The sequence below is a fragment of the Cornus florida genome, unplaced genomic scaffold (assembly GCF_030987335.1).
Source record: "Cornus florida cultivar Cherokee Brave unplaced genomic scaffold, ASM3098733v1 CherokeeBrave_3.0.0_Hap2_Chr03, whole genome shotgun sequence".
Taxonomy (NCBI): Eukaryota; Viridiplantae; Streptophyta; class Magnoliopsida; order Cornales; family Cornaceae; genus Cornus; species Cornus florida.
This window is the reverse complement of record NW_026775573.1, coordinates 35,947,444-35,963,194: the sequence shown is the minus strand read 5'-3', so window position 1 is coordinate 35,963,194 and position 15,751 is coordinate 35,947,444.

Here is a 15,751-nt window from a genome sequence, read left to right as displayed (position 1 = left end):
TTTTCTTCCTTGGGTCCTTCTTTACTTTCATCGCGAACCACGTCCTTTTCCTAATGCCAAACATTATGAAATTACAGAATAAACTTGACATCAGTACATTCTTAATGAACCATATAGGAATACAACGAATCATAAACTTAAGCTCTAAACAAGAGAATACGCTACGCAGAAGTCTTATATGATATAATCCTAGAGACACTTGAACCTGGAGTACTCTGATACCAACTGTGATACTCCTCAATTCTAGAGCTACGAGTGATCAAGTCCAAGCACAGATCCGAGGGATACCAAATAATTAATATTTAAATGAAAATGGAATACAAAATGAATTAATAAATAAATAATAAAAGCTAAAGTAATTTTAAAAGATAATCCTTAAAGTTTAAATAATTAAAATCCAATAATCCCAAAACTTTCCAAAACTTCCAATACTTAAACAACTTGGGAATCCATCTCTAGTGAACCCCTAATAAAAGTTCAAAACTGAAATATAAACAACTAAATGAAATCTAATGCTAAACCATGAAGAGAAATCCTACGTCGTCGGAAGAGTGAGTGACAATCTCTGCTCAGCACGAACAAGCTCTACGCTTGGAACTGAAGAACACCTGAAGAATGATAGTGGGTCAGGTCTATGAGCAAGTGCTATACTACTACAATCCAAACAGAGACCCGATACGCATGTACATTTTAAACAACTCAACAATAGCAATATAGTCCATACATATATATATTCACACTAAGGGACTCTCACTAGATTACAAAGGGGGTCTCAACCTGAATAGAGGCAACATGCAAAACGCACCCGAAGTGGGCATGTGTACCTAAGCCTAACAGGGTATACCTCTACCATCATAGCCAGCTATGCATCCCAATGCATATACGTTCCCTAACCATCGATCCTGAGACTCAAGCTCCTATCGAGGTACCATAATCATATATATATATTTATTCTATCCTATCCATCCATAAGAAATCCAGTTAGTCATTCAAGCTTGTTCAGCCGATCTAACTTAAATATAAGTAGGATTTTATTTTATAATCCATTCCCTTATTCCAGAATAGGTAGGACTTAGTGTTTTGAGCTAATCCATCCCTAGTATGCCACCGTCTCATACCGGTTTATACTATCCAAACATCCAACAATTGACAATAAAGATAATAATTGTAAACATCAATTAATCCACAATAAGCATAATCAAAATATGTAATTGAACATGATTGTTTTATACGACTCCACAATCATCCAAGAATTATGAATACATTTAACATATGTAAACTTCAATTTATCCATAATAAGCATATTATAATTATGTAATCTAACATGCTTATACTTTACCACTGAAACATGAATAAACTATAAATCCATTCATAGAAAAATTACTACAAATAAGGTTAAGCAATTTAAATCCATTTATTGATAAATTGACGTTTACATATGTTAAATGTAATCTAACATGCTTATACTTTACCATTGAAACATGAATAAACTATAAATCCATTTATAGAAAAAATGCTATAAATAAGGTTAAGCAATTTAAATCCTCCACCTCCAAAAACAATATACCAAACTATGTAAGAATTTTTATACTGCTCAAGTTGTAAACCCTAGGTGGTTCATTATCCATTATGATGCTCTCTGGAGCTTTAACAAGACCTTAGATATCATCTAATTTCCCATGTACAGTCTCTGATTACCCCAGAAAGGTCAGAAAACAAACCCAGAATCAAAAATAGGCCAAAATCAACAAAAAGGGGGAAGAGCCGCCTCCCCACAAGGGGAGCCGCCTCCCTCTTGAGTGGAGCCGGCTCTCCTTAAGGAAAGCTGCCTCCTTGCTAGTAGAGCCGGCTCCCCCTTGTGGGGAGCCGCCTCTTTGAGAGGGGAGCCGCCTCCCCTCAACTGGGAGCCGGCTCTCCTCCTGTTTTCCTCCTCTGCGTCTTCTCCGGCGACTTTTCACTCCTCTGTCCTCCATTACTAGGGTTCCTAAGTGTCTGAACTAGGTCCCAGACTATTCCAGAAATATATTTAAATACGTTATGCATTGTTTAAACTAATTACAGCAAGAATTTACGCAAAGAAACTTAAAATCAAGCAATACTAATTTGTTTAAACACATACTATTTTAATAGAATCTAACATGCATAAAAGATTAATTTTTACGTTTATTTACTCCTGGAATTGCTTTAGGAATGCAAAAAACATAGGCCAAAGAGAGAGAGATAGATATAATCCGAATTCTCCGACGACTGCCAACTACCGTTAAACCTCCTACTGTTGTGGTTCAATCCCACAAGCAATCCCTTCCTTCCTTCTTGGCACGACCTTTAATCCACAGCCGAAAACCTAACTAGTTCTCTTTGTTTTTGTCTCAAGTCTCTCTCTGTTCGTGAATAAGGTTTTTAACCCTAAACAGACGTATACTGTTGTATTTATAGCCCAAATTACTTTAACCTAATTCTTATTATACTAAGAGAAGGAAAAGAAAAGAAAAACCTATTGAATTAACAAAGCCGGCTATCCCGTGAAAAAATACAAAACCCTAATATTATATACTACATTATACCAAAAACTGATCCTAATTTAACAATTAATGAAAACAACCAATTAAATTCCACATAAGCGGACATTAAAGAAAACAAATAATCAAATTAAACCATTACACAATTAAAACAAATAATTTCATTAAATAAAACAATTAATACAACTCAATTAATTAACAACAATTAAAACAATTAATAAAAAATAACTCAATTAATTAACAACAATTAAAACAATTAGCCAAATAGCCAAAACAACAAATAAAAAAGCAATAAAATGATTAACTAAAATATCGAGACTATCCTTTTAAAATTAAGGATATTACAACCCCCTGTCAATTACTTCCAGTGCCTTTCTGGCTGACTTCATTGTGCATTTACAAAAGTACCCATTATAATTAACATTTTAAAAAAAGTAAAAAAAAAAAAAAAACTAAAGAGCATGAAATACCCTCAATAACCCTTATGTAATAATATACACATATATTTTCCAAAATTGCCTAACTAAAAAAAATTTAAACAGTAATTTCATTAATTCATATCTTTCTCATTATTTTTAACCAAAAAAACATCATTAGAACCTGCCACATCATTAAATTGTGGGCATTTATGTAATTTAAAAAATGTAATCCTCTCAACTTCTCTATGCGTAGATCAGGTTACTCCAGTGGTGCCACAACCAACGACTGAAGCCCTACCACCATCACAATTTTCACTTCTCGTCCCCACAATCAACGACTAATGCACCATTACCACACAATTGTTGGTTCCCGTATCACCACCACTATTTGCAGCGGGGCAGCAATGCCATCCCCATTCCCGTAACCGCCACCAACATCATGTGATACCCCATAATTTTGGATCACGGGTTGATCAAATCCGCGCACAAAATCAAGGGATATCAAAGCAATTAAAGTATTTAAACAAGCACAGATTACAAAAAAAAAAAAAAAGAATTAAAAGGAATAAATAACTCACTAAAGAAAACTAATAAATAATAATTTCATTAATACTTCTCCAAAATTACAACTCAGGAATCCCGTAATTCAAGGAGCCTTAAAAACAGTATCCAATAATCCCTACAATAAAATAAATCTATCATCTAATAATGAATAAATATCCTACTTTAAAAATAGGAAGAAAGAATAGATAAGTTCTCCAATTGCGGATCCTTCACCTTGAAACTTGAATCTTTAATAACCTCAAAGATAAAAATAAGTGGGTCAAACCCACGAGCAAGCTCTCTACCAAGTCTCTGAAAACCAATAAAGAGATCATCTCTGACCAAAACCGAACCTAATAAAGTTTTAACTTTAATATACTAGGATATACATAAATATAAATAATTATATACAATTTAACAATCCATCTATTAGTAGGTTTATTAACTTTTAAAACCATTAAATAATGATTAAATAATAATCAAACCTAGACCAATCCAACATTTCTTTTAAAGAAAAGTCTCTTAAACCTTAATTCCAACCTAAACAATTATTTAATCAAATTATAATTAAAGGAATAATATAATTAATCCAAAACCCAATAAAGATTTAATTATTTAAATTACATATCCAATAACTATGCTTTGACAATTCATCCATGTCTCCACTAATATTATTTTATTAATATATATAAAATAATACACTAACATTTAAGTAGTAGATTATCCTAATTTAAGAATATTTAATACTAATCCAACCTATACATACAATAATCATAGATGAAATTTTAATCATCGAACAGATAACAATTTAATTATGCATTTGCAATTCAACTATACCATTATAAATATATTTATTTATATATTAGCAATTCAACCATACCTCCACAAGTATATTTATTTATACATTGACAATTCAACCATGTCATTATAAATATATCTATTTATATATTGGCAACTCAACCATACTTCCTTAAGTATATATATTTATACTTTTAACTTAGCAACTCATTCATACTTCTTATGTATGTATTTTATTCATATAAATACTTAGGTAATATATTTACGCCGATGGCAACTCATCCATGCTTACAATTCAACCATGACTCAACGATAGCTAATTCATATATAGACATCTCATGCAGATTATAAGCATATCATTAATTTAATAACCAGCCTATCCAGATATATCAAATAAGAATAATAATAATAATCATCTTAAATAATATATACATAGACATATATATTATTTAATATATACATATGTATAACACCTTCATAATAATCCTTAATTATTTAAATTTTATATATATATATATAAATACATCCATCCACACTAATTACAAGTTAAATAAACTATATATACACATATATAATTAAATATATATATATACATACACTTCCTTCTGTCATAAATTATTAATTAATTATATTACGCAAATAAATGCAACTAAATAACGTAGTAGCATCCTACAACCCTTAAACACCTAAAATACATCCTCTATTGATTGATTTCAACATTAACAAGTTTGAAATCAAATCTGGGACATTAACGGACTCCACAGTAACTTCCTAGGACCTCAAATACCTTCGCACGCGCCCCCACGAGCCGCCACACTCCCCTAAACACCTCTCACACGCTTCCATGCGTGCCACCCCTGACTGATAGGTGTCTTCACGCGCCCCCACGCGCTGCCAAGCACCTGTTCTTCATTCTGGGTGACGTAGCTGCTTCTGGTTGGTTAGAACTCTGGGCTTTGGTGAGATATGTCACACTGGATAAATTTTATATTGACTGGACCAAGTCAACGGTCCAGATTCACACACGCTCAGAACCCCATGTGCCACGATGCACCGGATCTCCTCTTTGTTGAGCAGACCGCACCAAGGGCCCAGATGCACATACGCACCATACTTTCATGCGCCGCAATGTACCAAATCATTCTATCATCGATCAACTCAACCCACAGCCTAGATCAGCGCGCACACCAACCTACTCTAAGCCGCGCCGCGTTAGATTGCACACCCTATTTGATGCACCGATATACAACAGCCTCCAATTCGTATACAGTATATATATATTATATTTATACACATATATAATTATATATATAATTCTAAAAATTTCAAAAAAATATAAAACAGATCTAGAAAAATTCCAAAAATTCTAAAAAAATTTCAAAAAATAAAGAAACCTTAATTAATTATCTTGGGTCACAGATCCACCTATAGATTGATTTTAATATATATATACAACACTTATATATATCAATTAAAATCCGATAATCCAAAAATCAAGTATAATAATTTATACTTTTAATTATTCCGATCTAACCATGATTTTTAGGCAAATAAAATTAATCTAAACATTGATAGTCAATGTAAAATCCTTATGAATTCTAAGAGGAAAGTTAGAGAAGAACTCGCCTGAAGGTTTCGAAACAAAATCGACGTCACAAGCTTTGATTGGCGTCCTCTTTCTCTGATTCGGTCTCCTCTTTGTCAGCCTTCTCTTCTTTTCTATCTCTGCCTCCTTATTTTTCTAACATGAAAACCCTTTTTACGATAAAATCTTATGTGTATATTTATATACTTTAATAACCTAATCCTATTCCTAATATGACTACTAAATAAAATAATAAAAATAATAACTTTTAAATATATATAGATATATATATATATATATATGTACCTTTCATAATTAATGATTAATTAATTATATTTATATACATATAATTACATATATATCTATAATTATACAAAGATAATTATTTAAATATCTTCATAACCATATGCCTTTATTAATCAACCCAATAAGGCTTTCTTCAAGCCCAAGACCACATTCATTGGTTTTATTCTTCTTAAGCCCAATCTAATTAAAATAAATTAGTTAAATTAAATTTATTAAATACAAATAATTCACAATAACATTACACAAGCATAAAATCACACATAGTCAAATAAACAATTCAATCATAGCATTCCACAAAGCAAATCATCACACCAATTTATCAATTATAATCACGAAATATAATCTAATTAAAATGAAACAATTAATCTAAGCACTCAATTAAATAAAATAAATTATTAAAAACAAAATAAAAGTAATTAATCCCAATTAAATCAAACAAATCATTTAAAAATAAAATAAAAGTAATTAATCCCAATTAATAAATCCTTTAAAATATCAGGGTATTACACATACCCACCTTACAACCACTAACGATGACACCCCACCACCACCACCACCACCACCACCATCCCCACTCCCATAACACCCACCCCTACTATGTTCTTGTGGTCGGTGGTGCCAATCCGTTAACCCATATAATCACGCAATGAATGCCTACCACCATGGTGATTCGATTTGGAGGTTAGGGTCTTGGGCATCGAAAAGAGGTTGGTGAGTTCATTGATGTAGATTTATAGTGAGACATTAAAGATGAGTTAATGACACTCATTCTCGTCAGCGGCGAATCGTTCTCAGTGCTGGCGAGATCAACTCGTATGGCTGCAGCGATGTATGGCATGTTCAGATGGTTCTAGGTTTGGAACTTAAGGAAGATCGATATTGTACAAAATTAGATTTTTAAAATTACATAAATGGCCCATTTTTTGATGAGGTGGTAACTTTTAATATAGGTTTTTTGGTCCAAAAATAATGAAGAAGCTTTTAATATATATATATATGGTTTATTTATAGGTAAAGGGTTACAACAGTTAAATTGAAGGGTAAATCTAGAATTAAAAAAAAAAAAAAAAAAAAAAAAAAAAAAAAAAAAAAACACACTCACGTGTTGTAGTTGTTAGCCAAAAAAGGTGCCAGAAATGACTGGCAGGGGGGCAATTTGCACGTTTTTTATAGTTGTGGTACTCACTTTTGTAGTTCAATGGGGTAAAATGCTGATTTTTTATAGTTGAGGGGGGGTTTTTTGCTTTTTTACCAAATATATAACTAAAAATCTTTATATTTTATTATTATTTTTGTTCCTTAGCAAAAATTTTATTTTTTATTTTTTAAAATGTTAAAGTAATCATGTCAAAATTAGGTGAATACGTTTGAAACCATGGTTGATGCTACTATAAGTAATTTAATTTTAACTTTGTTATACATATATATATGTATAACCTTTTTTTTTTCTTAGTTGTTACTCACTCACACACCGATGCCTTTACTGGGACTTGAGCCCCTGACCTCTCTTTGAGAAGTGAAAAGTAAAGACTTGGTACCGTTGAGCCATTAGCCCAATGGTATATATGTATAACCTTAAAAATATAAAAGTTATAAACTATTTATATATTTTGGATTCTTCAAGTTGCTCGTTTTTTCGGGTTAGTAGTACCTTTGGTCATATCCCGTTCAAAATGAATTCGGACTTTAAAGTTTAAATCAATTTAAATCAAATCCCATCCCGTGATCGTAAGTACCCTGTTCACTCTCATAAAATTTTCTGACAGGATTGAAATTGTTCGTATTAGGCCCACTCAAGTCTCAACCTAATTACCTATAATCAATTTATTATTACTATTACTATTACTATTACTATTATTGCCATATCCTTCAACTTCAATAGCATTTTCCAAAACCCTGAACTTATTGAAGGAGTGACAGTCCAAACACTCCTGGCCTTGATCAAATAACTATTAGTCCAATCAACCCACAAACTATCCTTTCTTGCAAACAGCTTCCAAAGATGCTTGAGATTAACAATGGAGTTTGTTATCTCGAGGTTAGGAAAGTTCAAACCACCAAATTTCTTTGTCCTGTAAATCATATGCCAAGCAACCTTGGCCCAGAAGTCTTCATCTCCACACCAGACCACAAGAAACTCCTAAGAACCTGATTCACCTGCTCAAAAACCTTCTTGGGAAGGACAAAAGCTTTTGACCACTATGACTGAATTGAACACAAAGTAGACTTAATGAGTACTGATCTACCAGCAAACAACAAGAATCTAGATGTCCATCTACCAATTCTTGAAGTGATTATGTCCACCAGTGTTTGACAGTCCCTAGCAGTGATAGAGTAAGCTGATAAAGGCAACCCAAGGTGAGTAACTAGCAAGGAACCAACTTCAAAGTTTAACAGAGAAATGACAGAAGCTTTGGTAAAGGAATCCATACCAGCAAAGAAGACCAAACTTTTACTTGTGTTAATACTCAACCCAAAGGCAGAAAAGAATTGATTAAAGCAGTAAACAACACCTGAACTGAGGTTAGATTCTGTTGGAACTAGATTACAACTATGATAATATATCCATTGTAAGAGGAGATAATCACATAAACATAAGTATGTGGTAAATAATAATATTCTGAAAAATATAATTATGAAATTAACTATAATTTCAAATCAAAGCTAAGAGTCGCATAATCGTTTCTTGAAGATAGTTGAAGCCTTTTCTAGGTACAATCGGAATATTAAATGGCAGCACTATTTTCGGGATTCAACTAGGCCAAATTCAACAATCTATATGTCTATAGAGTGGCACCCACAATGAACCTATATATCAATCTCTGTCCAATCATTTGTCCAAAATAAAGTATAATTTAAGAAATTATATAATGGCAGTGCTTGTAGTTAGTTCAGCTGCTCTTGGTTAAACCTATTTTTTTTGTTGCTTAATTTGAAATTTTTTTAATGAAACAAAGAACATTATTCTCACTAGATGTTGCAGTTCAAAATAATCCCTTTTCATGTACAAGCTTCTCTAAGAAATGGAAAAACAGTTCACAAGAACACATGATGTTGAGCCTTTGTTGATGATTAAAGTGGAAAATGGCTGTTCTTGTTACTTTTTTCATGATTACTAGCTCCCTGTTGGTCCACTATATCCAAGAATGGGTTCATCCTTTCCACAAGATATCCCCTCATAAACACTTTTTTTTTTTTTTTTAAAGGTTAAGCAAACACACATTCATGCCTCCACTGAGACTCAAAAACCCGACCTAGATCCCTTTTAGAGAGGAGCTCTTGTATCAACTGGGCTATTGCCGATTTGATTCCCCTCAGAAACACTTGCCAATGCTTTCATTACAGATTCTTCTTGATCATTCCTTTCATCTCTGGTTAGCTTAATTCCTGGATTAGCTGACATTCCTCTACCCATCCAACAACTGGGAGACCCAGGGTGCAGTACCCCCAAAATATTCTAGAATTTTCCCCAAAATAAATTGTCCACAATGGATAGCAGTGGCATCATCCACATCCACCACAATGTTTGAACCAGAGAACCACAATCATTTGCTTCTTAAATGTCATTTTCTTTAAGCTAATTTGAAACTATATACAACACAAGTGCAGAGTCCTTGTGAAACCATCTGATTTGAGTAGTTTTGTCTCATGGTCCTCTGACCATTGGAAAGCCAAAAAACTTTAGGAACTCAATGACAAAGATGGTACCTGCGGCATATGTCTACCGCATTTGGGTAGAGAGAAATTCAAGAGTGTACATGGGCAAATCTTCTTTTCAAATTCCCTTACGAGATCACCACTAAATCAATAAAAGGAAGATTACAATCTAGGGTTTTGATTGAGGTCGCAGTTAGGAGTGTCAATTTCCTCTGCCCCAAAGGTTTCCATCGGCCTCCCCCTATAATAGGACAGATTTGATAAGCCTCTAAATAAAATGGGATGGATATGATAATAAAAATTCAAATTCATTTCAGGTTTGGGACGGAGTTGCCAAATTTTTTTTTTTTTTTTGGTCCTTTGGGCCTGCCGGCCTAGTATTCCTTTTTAACACATTTCTTGGATCATTTTCAAATAAGAGGCTTATGTGGCTGGGTACAAACAATGCCATATTTATAGTTTGTGGAGTGTGTCTTAAAAGAAAAAAGAAAAAGAAAAAGAAAAAGAAGAAGAAGTAGAAGTAGAAGTAGAAGTAGGAGTAGAAGTAGAAGTGTATGTTTAACTTTTAGAGTAAATTTCTGAAGAAGCTATTTATTAAATTTTTTTTATAACAAGTAATCAACTCTATGACTATTTACTATTAAAATGCTGGTGACATTGAGCAATAATCATATGCCCCTCTTCTGACTGGGAGAGGTGATGTGGGATTTGGGGTTTGGTATTTTTTTAAAAAAAATTGTTTTTACATTTACAATCCCGAGATTTTTGTTAATAAAAAAAAAATAAGGGAAACAATGTATGATATTATTCCATCACACCCATCTGTATAACACGTCAATAAACAATGGATTTCTAGACAATAATTTCACGTGTAAAAAAAAAAAATTTGTAAGTATATGCTTGATCATGTTCATATACTGAGAAGTTATATAATAAAGTTTTAATTAGCCTCCAATACATGATAAATTATTTTTATTTATTTTAAATTGTAATAAATTGTTCTTCTGGTTTAACTATATATATATATATATATATATATATATATATATATATATATATATATATATATTACAGATTTAACTAAATATGATATGTTATAAATTGCAAAATTTATTTAAATATATCAAAACTTTTAATGTAGAAAAATAAAAATTAAACCTCCCGAACTAACGTAATGCTACCCTTAGGGACTGAAAACATGAATGGTGATATATTTTTAACCCAATCCGATTTGAGCCCGATTTGTGAATTTAAAAGCCAATATTCTATATTCTAAAATTTCGGATTAGATTTGGCTAGCCCACCAACTTGCACCCCTATTGCATGGCAATCATTTCCTAAATATTTTTCAAAATTTGGTTAAAACAATGTTGTTTGGATTTTCAAATTTTTAATATATATTTTTTCCATATTTTTTTTTTACAGTCGTACTCTCACACCTAATATAACAGGATTGCTTACAAGAGTAACCTGAGCAGCAAGTGAAAGCCTCACCTATTTGCTATTTATAGGTCTTCTCTAGAATGAATGTTACTATATACACTCTCTAAATTCATTACCAAAATATCTCAAATATTTAAACCAATACAAGTTCTAATATTTTAAACTACTTACCATTCAAAAAAATATATATTTTAAACTACTCCACACTTTTTTACAACTCTATCCACAGGTGTGGACCATTCTGCAAATCATCTCTCAAACATACAGATTGTGGCGCAGCCTACCACCGTTCCACAGCTAAGGTGGGGTGTGGCTTGACAACAAGCAAACTTCTAAAACACATAATCTACTCGATTTGGTGACAACAAACAAACTTCAAAAACACGTAGATAATATATTGGAGTTTCTCGGATTATTCTAAAATTTAATAACCAAAAAAATAAAATGTTAAAGTATATAATTATTAACTAATTTTTTTTATATTCTTTATTATTTTGGTTCCTTAGCAAAAATGTTATTTTTTATATTTAAAAATGATAAACTAATCGTGTCAAAATTAGGTCAATACCAATAAATCTATGTTTGATGTTACTCGTTGTTGAAGCTGAAATTCGCGCAGTCCGATACGATACCGTTTTCCTGCAAGGAAAAGAAGAGAAGATCGATGAACCTTGACGGCACCGGTGTGGTGCCTGCCAAGAGCTCTCCGACGATCAAATTAGTCACGGAGATCTAAAAAGAAGATAGGGATTAATAATAGTTTTTACGTCGTACCTTCTTTAATGGCTTGGTGCCCTATTTATGACTGTCGATTGGAGTCAAAATCGTTCCGCCGATGTCGATGGTTGATCTTATCTTCCGCTTGTGCGAAATCATAGGAGATTTGTTGCCAGATTTGTCGGGGATATGATTTAATCCTTTTGACATCCTCCAGTTATAATAGGATTATTCTTAACTGTTGAACCACGTCAATCTTATCGAGGGCAGGGTAGGTTTATATTTTTCCCTATCAGTTGCCCCCCATTCCCAAGCTTGCATGTCTAGCTTTGGGAATGTAATAAATAATTTTTTTTTTTTTTTCAACCCCTGTGAACAGTACTCGCGGGTATTATTCAAGTGAATAGTAACTCAGGATTTTTTTTTTTTTTTTTTGCCACCTGAGGGAACAGTACTCTTCCTTTGATAAGGGAATAAATTGTATGAGTTTTACTCCTTAATAAGGGAATTGAACTTTACGAGTTTTACTTAGCTCGTCCCTTTGGTAAGGGAATTGAACTTTACGAGTTTTACTCAGCTCAGCTCTTTAATAAAAGATTTTTATTTACTATCTCTTATTTTAAGGGGATATTAATTACGGGATTCATCCAACCCGGGTCCTTGTAGTACAGGACATTCATTTATTATCCCTTATATTACGGGGATATGGATTACGGGATTCATTCAGCCCGGGTCCTGATAATACAGGATACTTATCCCCTATAGTCCGGGGATATGGATGACGCGATTCATTCAGCCCGGGTCCTTATAATACAAAACACTCATTTACTATTCCCTTATAGTACGGGGATACGGATTACAGGATTCACTCAGCCTGGGTCCTTGTAATATAGGACACTCATTTACTATCCCTTATAGTACGAGGATACGGATTATGGGATTCACTCAGCCCGGGTCCTTGTAATATAGGACACTCATTTACTATCCCTTATAGTACGGGGATACTGCACGTATAAACTAAAAGGAATTTTATTAAAGACCATCATTGCCTCAAGGCTTATTAAAAACAAAATAACACGTGATAGAGCTACCTTCCATTTAAAATGATTAACTAAGATGCCCCCAGTCTTTATTGTGAATGACTTGATAAGACTAATTCCAGCCGTGAGACAATTTCTAGTCGGTATACTCATCTTCATGATATGTGCTGTCGCTTTGGCTGAAGAACAATTTCTTATATTTGGTATTATTTTCATCCCTGGCGAAAGGGGCTGGCCTCTTCTTGTCCTCTCCTTCCTTCCGTGCACTCATGGTGTCTTCAACATTGATATGTTTTTGCGCTCTGACTAGCAACTCTATCATGCTGGTGGGAGGTTCTTTTAATAAGGAGAACAAGAATCTGGACGTTTGGAGTCCTCCTATGAAAGCGGTCAAAGCTACCTTGTCGTCCACCTCTTCTACCTGCAACATCTCTGCGTTGAATCGGGTGATGTATTCCCGAATCGACTCTACCTTTTGTTGCTCCACAGTAAACAGGTAGGTAGCCGGCCTCCTATGCCTCTGACCTGCAATGAAATGGCTTACAAACTGCTTACTCAATTCTTCGAAGGTGTTAATGGTTCCTGGCTTCAACTTGTTGAACCAAACTCTCGCTGATCCCTTAAGTGTAGTGGGAAAAGCTCGGCACATGATTTCATCTGGCACAGCGTGTAAATGCATAAGAGCTTGAAAAGTTTCCAGGTGATCGAGGGGATCTTTGGTCCCATCGAAGCTTTCGAACGAGGGCATCCTGAACTTGCTAGGTAATGGACATTTCATAACGGCGGGGCTGAAAGGCAAGTTGGTCCTTTGTACCAGGTCATCTACGGCGGCAGGACCTTTCCCTTTCATAGCCTGTATTACACCTTCCATTTTCCCCTTGAGATCCTTGATCTGCAAGTTGAGATGGGTAACTTTCTTTGTCTTTTCCTTAAGACAGAAGGATATGCTTTCAGGAGGTCGGGAACTCCGTGGGAGAGATGGGTGAACCACACCTCTATGTCGGGTTCCCACCTAACTTTGTTCCACTTCAGTCTCATTTTGGGGGGGATGATTATCCTTCTCTTCAAGATTCCCATTACCTCCGTTTGGACTTGAGAGATCTTGTCCTAGAAAGTTTTGTTGAACTGGTGGAACAAGGTGTTGCAAGAGTGTTGCATTTTGCTGGATCAACTAATTCATACCCTGGCTCAGAGTTTGAACCTGCAGTTCCAACGCTGCAAGCCGTGCCTGGTCGTTTGGGACGTCCAGGTTTTCACCCGACTCTACCCTTTGACCAGATCCCTGCGACAGTGTTCCTTCGGTAACCATACTGGACTGCAAACGTATATACCCAACGAGTAATTAATTGATTCAAGGGAATCGTTGTTCCCACAGACGGCGCCAACTGTTGAAGCTGAAATTCGCTCAATCCGATACGATACCGTTTTCCTGCAAGGAAAAGAGGAGAAGATCGATGAACCTTGACGGCACCGGTGTGGTGCCTGCCAAGAGCTCTCCGACGATCAAATTAGTCACGAAGGTTTAAAAAGAAGGCAGGGATTAATAATAGTTTTTACGTCGTACCTTCTTTAATGGCTTAGTGCCCTATTTATGGTTGTCGATTGGAGTCAAAATCGTTCCGCCAATGTTGATGATTGATCTTATCTTCCGCTTGTGCGAAATAATAGGAGATTTGTTGCCAGATTTGTCGGGGATATGATTTAATTCTTTTGACCTCCTCCAGTTATAATAGGATTATTTTTACCTGTTGAACCACGTCAAATTTCATTATCCTTAATAATGAAATCTAATCAATCTTATCGAGGGCAGGGTAGGTTTATATTTTTCCCTATCACTCGTAATTTAATTTTAACTTTATTTTACATATATATATGTATAACCTTAAAATTATAAAAATTATAAACTATTCATATATTTTGGGTTCTTCAGGTTGCTCGGTTTTCCAGATTAGTAAAACCTTTGGCCAGAATTCGGGGCTTAAAGTTTAAATGTAGTCCCATCCCAAGATCGTAAGTACCTTGTTCACTCTTGTAAATTATTTTGACAGGAATAAAATTGCTAGGGTTAGGCCCACCCAAGTCCAACACCTAATTACATATAATCAATCTATTATGGAGTATTATTATTATTATCATTATCATCTTCTGTTTATGGTCTTATAATCAATCCATATAGACTATAAATATATAATGAAAAGGAAAATTTGTTATTATTAAAGCAATTCGTAACATTTATATTACTTTATACTAAGTAAATGTGAATGCATTCCTAACACTGTAGTTAATTAGTTGTGTGGACAAATCCAATATGAATCAAATTGGAGCGGTTCTACACTAGATGGAAGAGTACCAAGAAGACCTCATATATAATAGGGTTTTTTTTTTTTTTTCCTAAAAACATAAACTAAAATTGGTGCAAATTAATGGCACTCAGGTGAAGCTGATGAGTTTAACAGACATTTTGATATCACCACATTGGGTTCAATTGACCAACATGTTCTTCATGGATAGAAACAGCAGTGTCATTGAGTTCTTCCCAAAGGGCTGGCTGAAAATTGCGGGTGTGGGTCAGTTTGTCTACCACTGGATTGCTAGCGGGTCCGGGATGAGACAGCAAGGCGCATGGCGTGACCCTAACGGTGAGCACGGCCCTTACCCGGGAGATGATCGACCCTGCATGTCCATTTACAAAAGTGGTATGATTGGATACAATGAGACATTTTT